At 50.0% G+C, this 13,707-nt stretch overlaps 1 protein-coding gene across 1 annotated transcript in view; it reads right to left on the reverse strand.

Moving 5' to 3' along the window:
- CDK5 (cyclin dependent kinase 5) overlaps positions 1-13,707 on the reverse strand; it is a 428,946-nt gene that overhangs the window by 364,356 nt on the left and 50,883 nt on the right. The gene's annotated exons all lie outside the window — the stretch shown is intronic.

Consider the following 13,707-nt stretch of genomic DNA (forward strand, 5'->3'; position numbering starts at 1 on the left):
CAGTCATACCCATCTCAGTGATTGCCAAGCAATGGTTGGCCAATAAAAGGAGCAAGTGTAGACACTTAAAAACCATCTTCTGGCCCATACTGCAGGGAATAGCCCCAGTACACATGTAGCTGGGTCGTGTGGACAAGGAATCACCACCACTGCGTCACCATCTCGACCACCTGGTCCCAGAAAGCAGGCACCAGCGGACAGTGCCATGCAGGATGCAAGAAGGATGCTGTTGGTGACTGCATTGGGGACACCGCTGGGGCCTGGAGGGATCTATCCTGTGTAACCTGTATGGTGCCATATATGCTCGATGGAGATAGTGAAAGTTTGTACGTTTTAACCTAGCGTTACTTGATACAGTAATACCAACCAACTCAAATGTGACCATTACAAGTCCCCTATCTCCCTCTCCAATTCTCCACTCCAGGGCGCATTAGCAGGAGGCGAAGCTTGTCAACAATCGGCTGACACAGCGTTATAGAAGTGCGTGACCAGATGTCGCCCCTCACCCACCCATCTCCAACAAGGGCCGGAAAGTATGAGATGTGGGAGAAGCCACTGGAAAGGAGGTCCAGATGTCCCTAGTGATTGTCAAAAGGCTGGCATGCTAAGAGAAATGCCCTGACCCAAATGCCAAAGCATCTTGGGCTGACTCGCATTAAATTAATTCCTCATAAGGGAAGAGATCCCCTACGGTGTCACAGCTTCCATCACACCATGGAGTGATGTCCACCGAACTAGCGAGTGCCTGGAACATGAGCAGATCCCAAAAAGTAACTTCCCTAGCAAAGGTGGCCATTCTTAATACCAGCCGACCCAAGCACTCCCACCGCTGTGCAGTGGGTCACACCACAAATGGGATCTAGCTATCCCACTACCCCCCGTCATCAGGATTTATGGCAGCGAGAGAGCACAGGAGTCATCCTGCAGTAGGGTCTTCTCTCAAGTATTCTCCTACGCCAGCCAACACGCCGTATGCTGAATTTGCAAGGCCAAATAATATCACCTCAGGTTAGGTACCACTAATCCCCCCTCCTCCCTGGAGGATATGTCTGTCAACCTGGGACTGTCCTCCTGCCCAACCAAAGAGGAGATCAAAGTGTCCAGTTGATGAAAATGGTCAAGGGGATACGGTCGAAAGAATGTTGGATGCAGTAAAGGCAGCGTAGTAAAAGGAACATTTTAGATAAGGCTGTTGTTGGGCCACTGTCCACACTGCTGCCCTAGCTAATCTGACCCAGGCCAAGAGGTCACCAACGCCACGTCATCGGGCTGCGATTTAAGAGCGCAGGACTTGCCTCGTGGCGCGGGACGCTTCGCTGCTTGGGCCTCTGCTGACACTACTGCCCTGCCTAACGTGACCTAGGACAAAGGGGTCACCAACGTCACATCATCGGGCTGCGCTTGAGGAGCGCAGGACTTGACCCAAAGCGCAGAACTTTTCCCTGCTTGGGCAGCTGCCGAGGCTGCTGCCCTGCCTAACGTGACCCAAGACAAGGGGTCACCAACACCACCTCATCAGGCTGCGCTTGAAGAGGCCTGGAATTGCCCAACGTTGAGGGACGCTTCGCTGCTTGGGCCGCTACCAACACTGCTGGCCGGCCTAACATGACCCAGGACGAGGGGTCACTAACGCCACGTCATTGGGCTGCGCTTGAAGAGCACTGAACTTGCCCTGCGGCGCAGGACTTCCCCCACAGCGTCGGACGCTTTGCTGCTTGAGCTGCTGCCAACCCTGCTGCCCTGCCTAAAGCGACCCACGACAAGGGGTCACCAATTCCACGTCATCGGGTTACGCTTGAAGAGTGCAGGACTTGCCCGCAGGATGCTTCGCTGCTTGGGCCGCTGTGGACACTGCTGCTTTGCCTAACGTGACCCAGGACGAGGGTGTCACCAATGCCACGTCATCGGACTGTGCTTGATGAGGGCATGATTTACCCCGTGGCGCGGGACTCTTTACTGCTTAGGCCGGTGAAGACTCTGCTGCCCTGCCTAACATGATCCAGGACGAAGGGTTACAAACGCCACATCATAGGGCTGCGCTTGAAGAGTGCAGGACTTGGCCCACGGTGTGGAACGCTACGCTGCTTGGGCTGCTGCCGACACTGCAGGGCTGCCCCGGGCCCACAAAGGGGGCCCTCCTAAGAGGGCGGCCCCCCTTAGTGCCACAGGATGCTATACGGTTTGCCTCCCAGTGTTGGGGGGACTCTCGAGGGTCCCCCAGGCCTGCGTCACTTCCAGGCAGGAAAGGGCGGGGGGAGAGGTACTTATACCTCTCCCGCCCACCGATCTCCCTCCACCTGTCTAAAGGGGGAATGGACCTATTCTTGCTTGATCTGGGGGAGGCCTTGGAATCAGCAGGGTGTAGGTAACTAGGTCTATCGGGGAAGAGGGCCCTGGGGTGACAGTGGCCACACCCAGTGCTGTGGCGAGTTACAGGGCGATCCAGAGGCTGTAAGGTACAGAAGGGTACCCTCTGCAGGAGCACAGTAAGGGTGCGAAAGCCAAAATCCCCAGGGAGGTCGTCATGTTGGACCCTAGAGGAGCGACGGCACCCCGTTAGTCCTTCGGGCAGTTTTGGCCTTGAGCAACCGGGGGATGACTGCAACTCTCCGCCTCCCTGAGTTGGGAGGAGCGTGAGTAAGGGGGTGGACTGGCAGTCCGCCGGTGGGAGGGGCTATCCCCTCCCCCAAATCAACAAACACCGGTTGGCGAGGGCCACCGGGTATTTGGGACATCAGGTGGGGAGGCGGCGAGGGGCTGCCTGCCCTGGGATCGCCGGTAAGATAACCCATCATGTTGGCATATTTGTTAAGCAAATAAACTTGCAGCAATTTTCTCCACTAAAAAATGTGTTGTGTCTGATTATTTCTCCACAGTATTACTGTGGGAGGGATGGGGAGTGTTGCCGATATTGGCACATGCAGGGCTGCCCCGGGCCCACGAAGGGGGCCCTCCTTAGAGGGCGGCCCCCCTTAGTGCCACAGGATGGCACACGGTTAGCCTCCCAGTGTTGGGGGGACTCTTGAGGGTCCCCAAGGCCTGCGTCCCTTCGGGGCAGGAGAGGGCGGGGGAGTGGTACTTATACCTCTCCCGCCCACCGATCTCCCTCTTTTCTCTTGTTGCCCTGATGCCGTTTCCCTCCCCACCGCGTACCCGGCGTACAGGCAGGGTGTGATTCACTAACTTATAATTTTGTGTTGGAGGCGGAGTTACAGGGCGATCCAGAGGCTGTAAGGTACATAAGGGTACCCTCTGCAGGAGCACAGTAAGGGTGCGAAAGCCAAAATCCCCAGGGAGGTCCTCACATTGGACCCTGGAGGAGCGACGGCGCCCCGTTAGTCCTTCGGGCAGTTGTGGACCTGAGCAACCGGGGGGTGCCTGCAACTCTCCGCCCCCCTGAGTTGGGAGGAGCGTGAGTAAGGGGGTGGACTGGCGGTCCGCCGGTGGGAGGGGCTATCCCCTCCCCCAAATCGACAAACACCGGTTGGCGAGGGCCACCAGGTATTTGGCTCATCAGGTGGGCAGGCGGCGAGGGGCTGCCTGCCCTGGGATAGCCCGTAAGATAACCCACCATGTTGGCATATTTTTTATGCAAATAAACCTGCAGCAATTTTCTCCACTATAAAAAGTGTTGTGTGATTATTTCTCCAGAGTATTGCTGTGGGAGGGATGGGGAGTGTTGCCGATATTGGCACTATGCTGACCTGCCTAATGTGACTCAGGACGAGGGGTCGCCACGCCACGTCATCGGGCTGCGCTTAAAGAGCGAAGGACTTGGGACGCATCGCTGCTTGGGCCCCTGCTGACTATGCTGCCCAGCTGAACGTAACCCAGGACGAGGGGTCACTAACGCCACGTCATCTGGCTGCTCTTGAAGAGCGCAGGACTTCCATGCGGTGTGGGTCGCATCGCTGCTTGGGCCCGTCCCAACACTGCTACCCAGCCTAACATGACCCAGGACGAGGGATCACCAATGCAATGTCATCGGGCTGCGCTTGAAGAGTGCAGGACTTGCCCCGTGGGACGCTTTACTGCTTGAGCCGCTGCCGACACTGCTACCCTGCCTAACGTGACCCAGGACGAGGGGTCACTAATGCCACGTCATCAGGCTGCTCTTAAAGAGCGCAGGACTTGCCCCGCGGCAGCGGATGCGTTACTGCTTGGGCCGCTGCCAACACTCCTGTCCTTCCTAAAGTGACCCAGTACGAGAATTCACCAACGCCAAGTCATAGGGCTGCACTTGAAGAACGCAGGATTTGCCCTGCAGTGCGGGCCGCACCTGGGCAAAGGGCAGACATATCCATGCCACTCATAGCCTGGAGGAGGCTGGGCCACCCCCCTAAGACGTATGCTCTGAAGGTACTGCTACCTTCCTGTCTGGCAGATGTTCAACTAATCTGTGACCTAGTATTGTGTTCTGTGTTTAACATATTAGGATATCTGGAGACTCCATCTAGCTGGACATGGGAAAGAGGAAAGCGATTGAGGGCGGATCTGAGGAAGTATGCTCCAAAGCAACAAAAACCAAGAAGGGTATGAAGCACGCTGGGGGAATTGCGTTCTAGACAGAATTGATAATCTTGTAACTGAATGTGTGGAAATCTTGGATCCTCTTGTACCCTAAGATACCTCTAACTCTAGGAGCTTCAAGACTCCATCAACACCAGCAAATTCCAGAATGCTTAAACGCATTCCCCATATCTTTAAAAAGCACACTACACACACTTTAAGACCTGACTCCTCAAAATCCTCTGATACCAAGGTGGTCAGTCCAGAAAGTCCTGTTATTGTACAGTCACATGATCTGCTGGGCCCAGATGTAATCTATAGTAACAGATTTGCACCACTTACAGCCATGGTAGATGATTTACAAGTTGACAAGGCTGGTGAGAATGGTGAGAGTGAGAGCGTAAGGGGGGATGAACATGTACTATACAAGGAGCAGGCTATATGCCTGATGTTTGTCTGAACAATTATTAATGATTTAAGAGCAGAAGTTATGGCCCGGAATTAGTTAAATCATGAGCTCGAAGGCCAGGTTAGCCTTCTTCTTGTTAAAAATGGGTCACACTGTTCAATCGATTACCCAAGATTCAAAGGTTGATAATTCCTGTGATAAAGATCCTGTTTTGCCCCCTGTAGGACCTCACCAGCATTTGGCAAATGCTAGTATTGAAGATCCTATGCACATCTCTAGAAAAGTAGGAAGCAATAAAAAGTCTCGGGAAAAGCGGGGAAACACACTGACCACAACCAAGGGTTTTTGTGGCCATGGTGAAAGACCTTATAGCAGTGATATGCCGCCTAGGAGCAACTGCAGTAACTAACGAGCACAAGAGGAGAAAAAAGTCCCTTTATTCTCCAATAGGATTTATATGACAAATGTCCCGAAAAATATTTTTAACCAGATGTTGGAAGGCGAAGATTCACTTAGGAATAAAGTAATTAATTGGATTAGCATGTTAGAGGCTGCAGGTCAGTATGCAGGGAGGATATCCTGCGAGCAAGAAGGCTATCTCCTCCACATAGTCTTACGTACTATATTGAACTGGCCTTGTTAGATGGTAGGTTGCTTCACAATTTAGTTGCTTTGGAAGAAAGAACCTGCCCTTCTGCAAGAACTTGCATCTAATTTAAGCACCAGCCCCCTAACCTGTTAACCAGGGCTTTAAGTGGGAAAACAAACTGGTGATGCTCTAAAAGGGGCGTGGCAAATTTCTTAAAGGGGCGTGGTCTAAATCAAGATAACTAGCATTGTGTGCAGGCCATCAGACGTACCGCAGGAGGTGGAGCCAGCATTGTGGCAGGCAGGCACAGCCCTATTGAGACCCAGGGGCTACTTCTCCCACCTACACGCAGATGGGTCTATTCAGCTTTGTGCTGACTTAGCCAGCCTCCTGGAGCCGCCCCCAGGCCCTGTCACTCACAAACCAGACAGTCAATACCCAACCAGGCAGAGGCACACAGAAAGGTTGAACAGGAAAATAGCCACTTTCTAAAAGTGCTATTTCCAAACTTAGAATTTAAAAAACATCTTCACTAAAGGATGTGTTATTAAATTCTGAGTTCAGGGATAACAGATTCCATATGTCTATCTTGCCGTTATGGGAAGATATGCAGGTAAATATGTTACACAGCATTCCCCATGTTATCCTATGGGCAAGATAGCCTTTCAATAGTGAAAAATGAAATTGGCAATATTTCACTATCAAGTCAAGTCAAGTTTTAATTTGTATAGCGCACTACTCACCCAGAGGGTCTCAAGGCGCTTGAGGGAGGAAGGGAGTTTACTTATCAAATAACCAAGTTTTTAGTTGTTTTCTGAAGGAGAGGTGGTTCTGTGTGAGGCGGAGGTGGGTGGGGAGGGAGTTCCAAGTCTTGGCCGCTAAGTAGGAGAAGGATCTTCCTCCCATGGTGGAACTTTGGATGCGTGGAATTGCGGCAAGGGCTTGATTGGACGAACGAAGATGGCGGGTGGGGGAGTAGAAGGACAGGCGCGTATTGAGGTATTCGGGTCCTAGGTCGTAGAGGGCTTTGTGTGCGTGGGTGAGGAGGCGGAACGTTATTCTTTTGTTGACGGGGAGCCAGTGGAGGTCTTTCAGGTGACCGGAAATGTGAGCTTGTCGGGGGATGTCTAGGATGAGTCTGGCTGATGCGTTTTGGATGCGTTGGAGTTTTTTCAGGAGTTTGGATGTGGTTCCGACGTAAAGGGTGTTTCCGTAGTCTAGTCGGCTTGTGACCAGTGCGTGGGTGACCGTCTTTCTAGTTTCGGTGGGGATCCAACGGAAAATTTTGTTGAGCATACGTAGAATGTTGAAGCAAGATGATGAGACGGCGTTGACTTGTCTGGTCATCGAGAGGGAGGAGTCCAGGATGAAGCCCAGGTTACGAGCGTGGTCCGTGGGTATGGGTGCGCTGCCCAGTGACGGTGGCCACCATGAGTCGTCCCAGGCGGAGGGGGATGATCCTAAGATGAGGACTTCCGTTTTGTCCGAGTTAAGTTTTAGGCGGCTGTTCTTCATCTACTCGGCTACTTCTTTCATCCCTTCGTGTAGGTTGGTTTTGGCGGTGTTTGGGTCTTTGGTGAGGGATAGGATCAGCTGGGTGTCGTCTGCGTAGGAGATAATGTTGAGGTTGTGTTGGCGCACAATGGGTGCGAGGGGACTCATGTATACATTGAAGAGGGTGGGACTGAGTGAAGATCCTTGGGGTACGCCGCAGATGACTTCGGTGGCCTCTGATGTAAAAGGGGGGAGGCGGACTCTTTGGGTCCTTCCGGCGAGGAACGAGATGATCCAGTCCAATGCTTTTCCTTGTATTCCGACGTTGCTGAGGCGTTGTATAAGGGTGTTATGACAGACTGTGTCGAAGGCTGCGGAGAGGTCGAGTAGGATGAGGGCAGCAGTTTCTCCGCTGTCCAGTAGAGTTCGAATGTCGTCTGTTGCAGCGATGAGAGCGGTCTCGGTGCTGTGTTTTGCTCGGAAGCCGGACTGTGAAGATTTGTTGGATTCGAGGAAGGCGGCGAGTTGATTGTTGACGGCTTTCTCAATGACTTTGGCAGGGAATGGGAGGAGCAAGATGGGGCAGTAGTTCTTAAGTTCAGAGGGGTCTGCTGTAAGTTTCTTCAAGAGGGCGCTGGGTTCGGCGTGTTTCCAGCTTTACGGGAAGGTGGCGGAGTTGAGGGAGCAGTTGATGCTGTCTCGAAGATGGGGTGCGATGATGGAGTCTGCTTTGTTGAAAATGTGGTGGGGGCATGGGTCGGTTGGTGATCCTGAGTGGATGGTGTTCATCAGGCGGATGGTGTCATCAGTGGTGATTGTGTTCCAGGCGTAAAGGTTGTTGGAGGGGGGTTTTAGTACGGAGGTAGATTGGGAGGGCTGGTCTCCAAAGCGGTTATGTATTTCAGCGATTTTGTTGTGGAAGAACGAGGCCAGAGAGTCGCAGAGGTCTTGGGATGGAGTAATGTCGTTGGAGCCGGCGGTGGGGTTGGTAAACTCTTTGACGATGACTATCAAGACATGTTACCCACCCTAGTAACACCAAACAAAAACCGGGACGTCTGCTCACCCTACCTTGAGGCTCAAAAATAGAGCCCCCTTTCGAGGTCCCCCCAAAAAACTGGGGGGGCTCAGACCCCCACAGACCCCCCCACTTAAAGCCTTGCTGTTAGCTAATATCCCTCCAACCACTCCATACTCTGGCCAAGATTCGACTCTACGCATCTAAGCATCCACATGGGCGGGGGCACGGCGAGTGAGTGAGGCGCGATCCACGGCGCTTTTTCGGTCCCGCAACTGCATTCACGACCCGGTCCGCAGAGGCATTCAACAAAACTCGACGGAAGAAACCTGTTGTAGCGCCTCAGAAAGGGAAACATCTGAGGTAAGCGGCAAGTACGGGCGCTATTAGCCGGCGGCCGCAGTGAGTGCGAGCCCTTGGTGACATTACGGAGGTTGGTGCAGCCTGTGACCCTGCCGTGTGTGCCCCACTTGCCCACCCCTCGCTTGCTTCCCCTGCCACACATTTCGGCCTCAGCCACTAACCTCAGCCCTCCCCCCCCCCCATGAGAAAACTGCACAAAAGATAGAGTCAATGCCCCCGGTCAGAGGTGGTAAAGGGGGGGGGGGGCAGAGAGAAGGCAGTAGCCCAGAAAACAGCACAGCATAGTGTGGCCAGGAGCACTTAAGGCACACTAAAGTTACATCCCTAAGATTGCCTTGTTCCTTCAGGAAAGGAAACAGTGGAAGCAAGTAAAAAGGAAACAGGGGAAAAGTCTTAATCCCCTATACAAAAGCACAACAGCGTCCCGTCTTCACAGCAGCAATTGAGCAACAGACAAGACAGGAATAGCTCCAAGTGTAGCCAGGCATAAGCAAGTCGCGGCACTTGCCGGTCAGGATAAAATTTTGAGCGTGTGCGTCAGAGACGGTGCCAGCATCCGCGCCATGAGATCGTGAAAAATCAGAGGCGTGGTAGGAAGCCTGCAAGGAAAACCTAAAAGAGAGAAAGGGGGCCAACAAGAAAGCCTCAGCAGATCCCAGGACTCTGAATCGGAGCCCGACCAAGACCAAGACAAAGATTTGGAGAGTAACATAGACAACACTAAAGAAAGCAATTTAATTCCCCACCATCTCCACTAGCTCACCCGCTAAAACCAGCACCAAATCCAGCAAGTGGGCACTCATTACAGACTTTTTAAAAGTATGCCATAGTCTATTCCCAAAGAAGCACAAAGCCTATAAAGAAGCCAAAGAAGCCAAGGGAGCCAGGCCAGGCAACAACACTGATGATACATACAGACAGAGAAGGCAAGAGCGACATTAAAATAATAGAGAAGAAAAGTATGGAACAAGGGGATCTTATGCCCATCACAAGAGAAGGCATAAGCTGTGATAGTCCTACACATACCTGTTTTAACTCATTCACCGACCGTCAAGGACACCATCTTCAGGCCTTAGTCCATACTGACCCAGGCTTAAACTGGGAATTCATGCCCAGCCAACGGATCCGTCCTGCCCAATCAAACCAACACCAACAGCAGCAACAACATATTGTGTTACAGTGCCCCAATGACAACCTTGTGTTTTGGCAAGGCAGTATTTTAAGTTCTTGTGTACTATCCAACTCACCGGCAGACCCACAACCACTCGACCAACTGGGGACTCTAATAACCTGCGGGCAAGAACAAGTTCCCACCAAGCTTGAGACATCTCCTAATTCATCCCAAACCACACAGCAGTTGGAACGGGGACCACCTCAACAAAAGACAAAGGGGTCTGTGCCCCATGAGCCCCACAAGGTTGAAGAACTCACGTTGGCCTTTCCCTCTGAAGCACAAAATTCAAAAACATCAAGGAGCAAGGGGAACAAGGGGGCCAATCTTTGACAAAAGCACAAGTATGCCCACCAATTAGATCTGTTTGGATATAGCTACTAGGCACCCTGGAAACTATTGGATCTGCCATGACTTATCATGCCGACAGGCTAGATACCAAAGTTGGGCTACTAAACGTTCTAGCAATACATGTTATGGGGATAGAACAAAAGCTGCATGATTTAAACACCATGATAACCAAGGTACAACAAGGGCGGGACATTACATATCATACCTGCCACTGTCCCCAAATAATTGATAAGATTGCAAGGGTCCCAACCATAATGTCAGAGCTGTTGGGGCAATCGGGAAAACACAAACAATTCCTACACCAACTACGGAAAGAGACCCCAAGGAAACGGACGGAGTCGGCGGGGAGAGCCCCCGGAGCAATAACCCAAGAGTGGAAGAGAATCCAAGTCCCAAGTCAGCAAATGTAGAACCTCACCAGACGCTGAGAAAGAGTCCGAACAACTGAATTAACAACTACACCCAGAAGCGTCAGCATCAACTCCTAACCAAGGCAATGTACCAAAGGAAGCTTTTGAAAGCAAGGAACAAATAAGTCGGAAAACACCCTCACGAAGTGGGAACGAAAAAGCCTGAGGAAAGCAGGGAAAAGTAAATTAAACAAGTCCTGCCCACAAACATCATCGATATCCACCCAGAATGGACATGACAAAGGAGATGAAAGTATTGGGGTGCGGCTAGCACTCTGGACTATAACACCTCAGCAACAAAAGAGGCTGCCGCCCCAAGAAACCCTAAACCGCAAAAAAACGAAATCTCACCAACAAGTAAAATATACAATATATTCATACCTCTGGTTAGGCTGGAACATACACAACAAGCAATGATATTCAAAAAATTGGTACACACCATGTCATGTCATGTCATGTCAAAATTAATTTATATAGCGCACGTACACCGGGGAGGTTTCATGGCGCTACTTTGGTTAGAATCCATGTCTTAGAGAAAGATTTAGAAGGCCTGTCGGAAAAGCCAGGTTTTTAAGAGACCTCTGAAACCCAAAAGATTGGTGCAGGAGCGAATTTCTGCGGGAAGGGAATTGCAGAAAGTGGGAGCCAGGGTAGAAAACCTAGCACCCCCAGTCCGTTTTAACCTAAAGTGAGGAATGAGTAACAGATTGTTGTGAGCTGAGCGGAGATTACGTGTGAGAGCATATTTGTTAATCATGTTATTAACAAATTTCGGGCTCCTTCCGTGGAGGGACTTAAAGATAAGGTATCCAATCTTAAAGGCACTACGTTGAGCAATCGGAAGCCAATGTAATTGCTTCAAGAGGGGGGTAATATGGTGGTGCCTAGGTTGGTGAACAATCAGGCGCGCTGCCTGATTTTGTACCATCTGTAAACATTTTAAAAGATAGAGAGGAATGGCAAAGTATAAAGAATTGGCATAGTCGACATGGGACAAGACCATGGCGATGATCACCTGGATTCTGGCATCATGGGTGAGAAATCTGCAAAAAAAAAAAATTTTGCGGAGTTGAAAGAAACAGGTGGAGATCACCAAGCTGATCTGGGGCTTCAAAGTGAGGTCCTGACTGATAACCACCCCGATAATTTTAGCAGAGCTAGAGGGGGTGGGAGGCTGGCCCAACTCCTTCTGCCAAAAGTAAGGTCCCCATGGGTTTTTAGCAATACCACCTGTTAAGACCAACTCTGTTTTGTCCGGGTTGAGTTTAAGATGGTTCTTGTTCATCCATTGACTGATGAACAGCATAGTGGATTGGAAAACCTGGACCGACTCCAAAGAGTTACTGATGGAAAAGATGAGTTGAAAATCATCTGCGTAATTGAAGGTGCAGACCAAACTGCACAGGAATTAACGACAAAAACAAGTGCAATCTGCACTCAGGATGATACAACCAGTGAGATTGGAGTCACAGAGGAGCACCGAGTCAACAAAGAAATCAAAACTAACTTACAATCCCTGAGGGGCAGTGGGACCATCAAACACACTCAACAAGATCAAGTTGTATATATCATATCGTGAAGGCCCAACAGAAGCACCAAAAGGGACCCCGATCAACCGAATAAAAACAGAATTGATTACTTCTCATTCCAAACGCCACAATCAGATGGAGCTGTTCCCACATTACACCTCGAGGGGAGCTCATGATACACTAAACAGAAGCGCAATAATAAGGCTACTAGAAACTCGCCCAGCCCTGAGACATTAAATCTAGGGATCTGGAAAGAAACTAGTTCAGACCTAATCCAAATCGAATTGGGTCTGAAATCACAACAGCCACTTGGATAGATCACTTTATCTCGAAACAGATTCTGATGCATAAGGAGTCCTTTGCATCATGGGGTATAGAACTAAAAAAGGGGGAACCACTGTGTTATCCAAGCCCACTACAACAGCCCTACTGTACAGGGGGTGTATTAAAAGGAGCAAAAGGTCCCTACAATCCAGACCAAACTAACGGTGAAGGCCAAACAATAAGACAAATTACGATTACAATTTCACACCCAGAAGTAGCTAATTATGAGGATAATCAGCAGTTGAGTCTTTTAAACATGCAACAAGGAGCAGCATGAACAAAAATCTACAAAAACCAAAAAACACCACAGGGCTGCAAAATCTGCTCCTGGAAAGTAAATGGCTTAGCCTCCAAACTCGAAGAAATCGACTTCACAGACTTCATCGTACAGCATGACATACTGCTATTTCAAGAAACATGGCAGTCAACAAACACCCCAATCGTAGGTTACAAAGAGCATCTCAATCCAGCCAAAAAAGAGGCAACCCATGGAAGAGTAAAAGGCGGCCTATCGACTTACATCTCGACCGCTATCCTAAGGAAAGAAGAAGATATTGATTTAGACCCCACTGGATGCAATGTATTAAACTTGCAGCCTCGCTCTGCCGCAACTTGTTAATCCTGAATATCTACATTTATCCCGTCTACAATCATAGGGGGAGAAACATCCAACAATTTGTTGCCGCACTCAGAGCCCTAAAACTCACTTACCCACATGTCAACATAATTCTGTCCGGGATTTAAATATGAATTTGATGCAAGCCCAGGGAAACAATCCACCAATACACATGCAGGCCAGGCACAGCAATACACCCAGATGTGATACTTCGGGCAAGAGATGCGCTGCATTATTGGACTAACTTTCTATGTTCACCTTAAATGGACGAGGTCCGCAGGACAGCCCGGCAGCTTTCACAAGAATGATGGCAAAATAAGAAGCAACCATTGATTTCACCTTAGCAGGGATCCCGATTTGTTCCCTTTCATAACGAACTTTCAAATAACGAAAAGAGCAGACAGTGACCATTATCCTCAATTCTTAATATTAACTAACATCCAAGAAAGGTCTAGGCCAGCTAGCGCCCATACACTATCTACTCAACTGTACAATCTAAAACGATTAACATGGAATAAAAACAACATAGATGCAATCATGGAGTCCTGCTTTGCTTTATTGGCCCCTACTGATGAAAACCATTAGGGATAGAGGCCTGGGAGTCTTTTGTCAACAGTTTAAACAAAATGTTTTCGATCAACCCTAAAAGCCAGAAACCTTTAAGGATCAATGGGGCAGCCTGGTACACACATACCCTAAGGATTAAAAAAAGACAACTAAATAAAGCTCTCAGACTAATGCGAACTCAGGGCCTACAACCCACCCCGCAGTCCCTGACAGTAATTGAAGAAATGAAAAGGGACCTAAAAAAGGAGATTCATGTAGCAAAGCGCACATACAGCAAGCAATTCTGGACGCAAATGCTCCATATCAGCCAGCAACGAAACTCAAAACAGTTCTGGGCTCACATTAATCCCCTGTCAA

The sequence above is a fragment of the Lissotriton helveticus genome, chromosome 10 (assembly GCF_964261635.1).
Source record: "Lissotriton helveticus chromosome 10, aLisHel1.1, whole genome shotgun sequence".
NCBI lineage: Eukaryota > Metazoa > Chordata > Amphibia > Caudata > Salamandridae > Lissotriton > Lissotriton helveticus.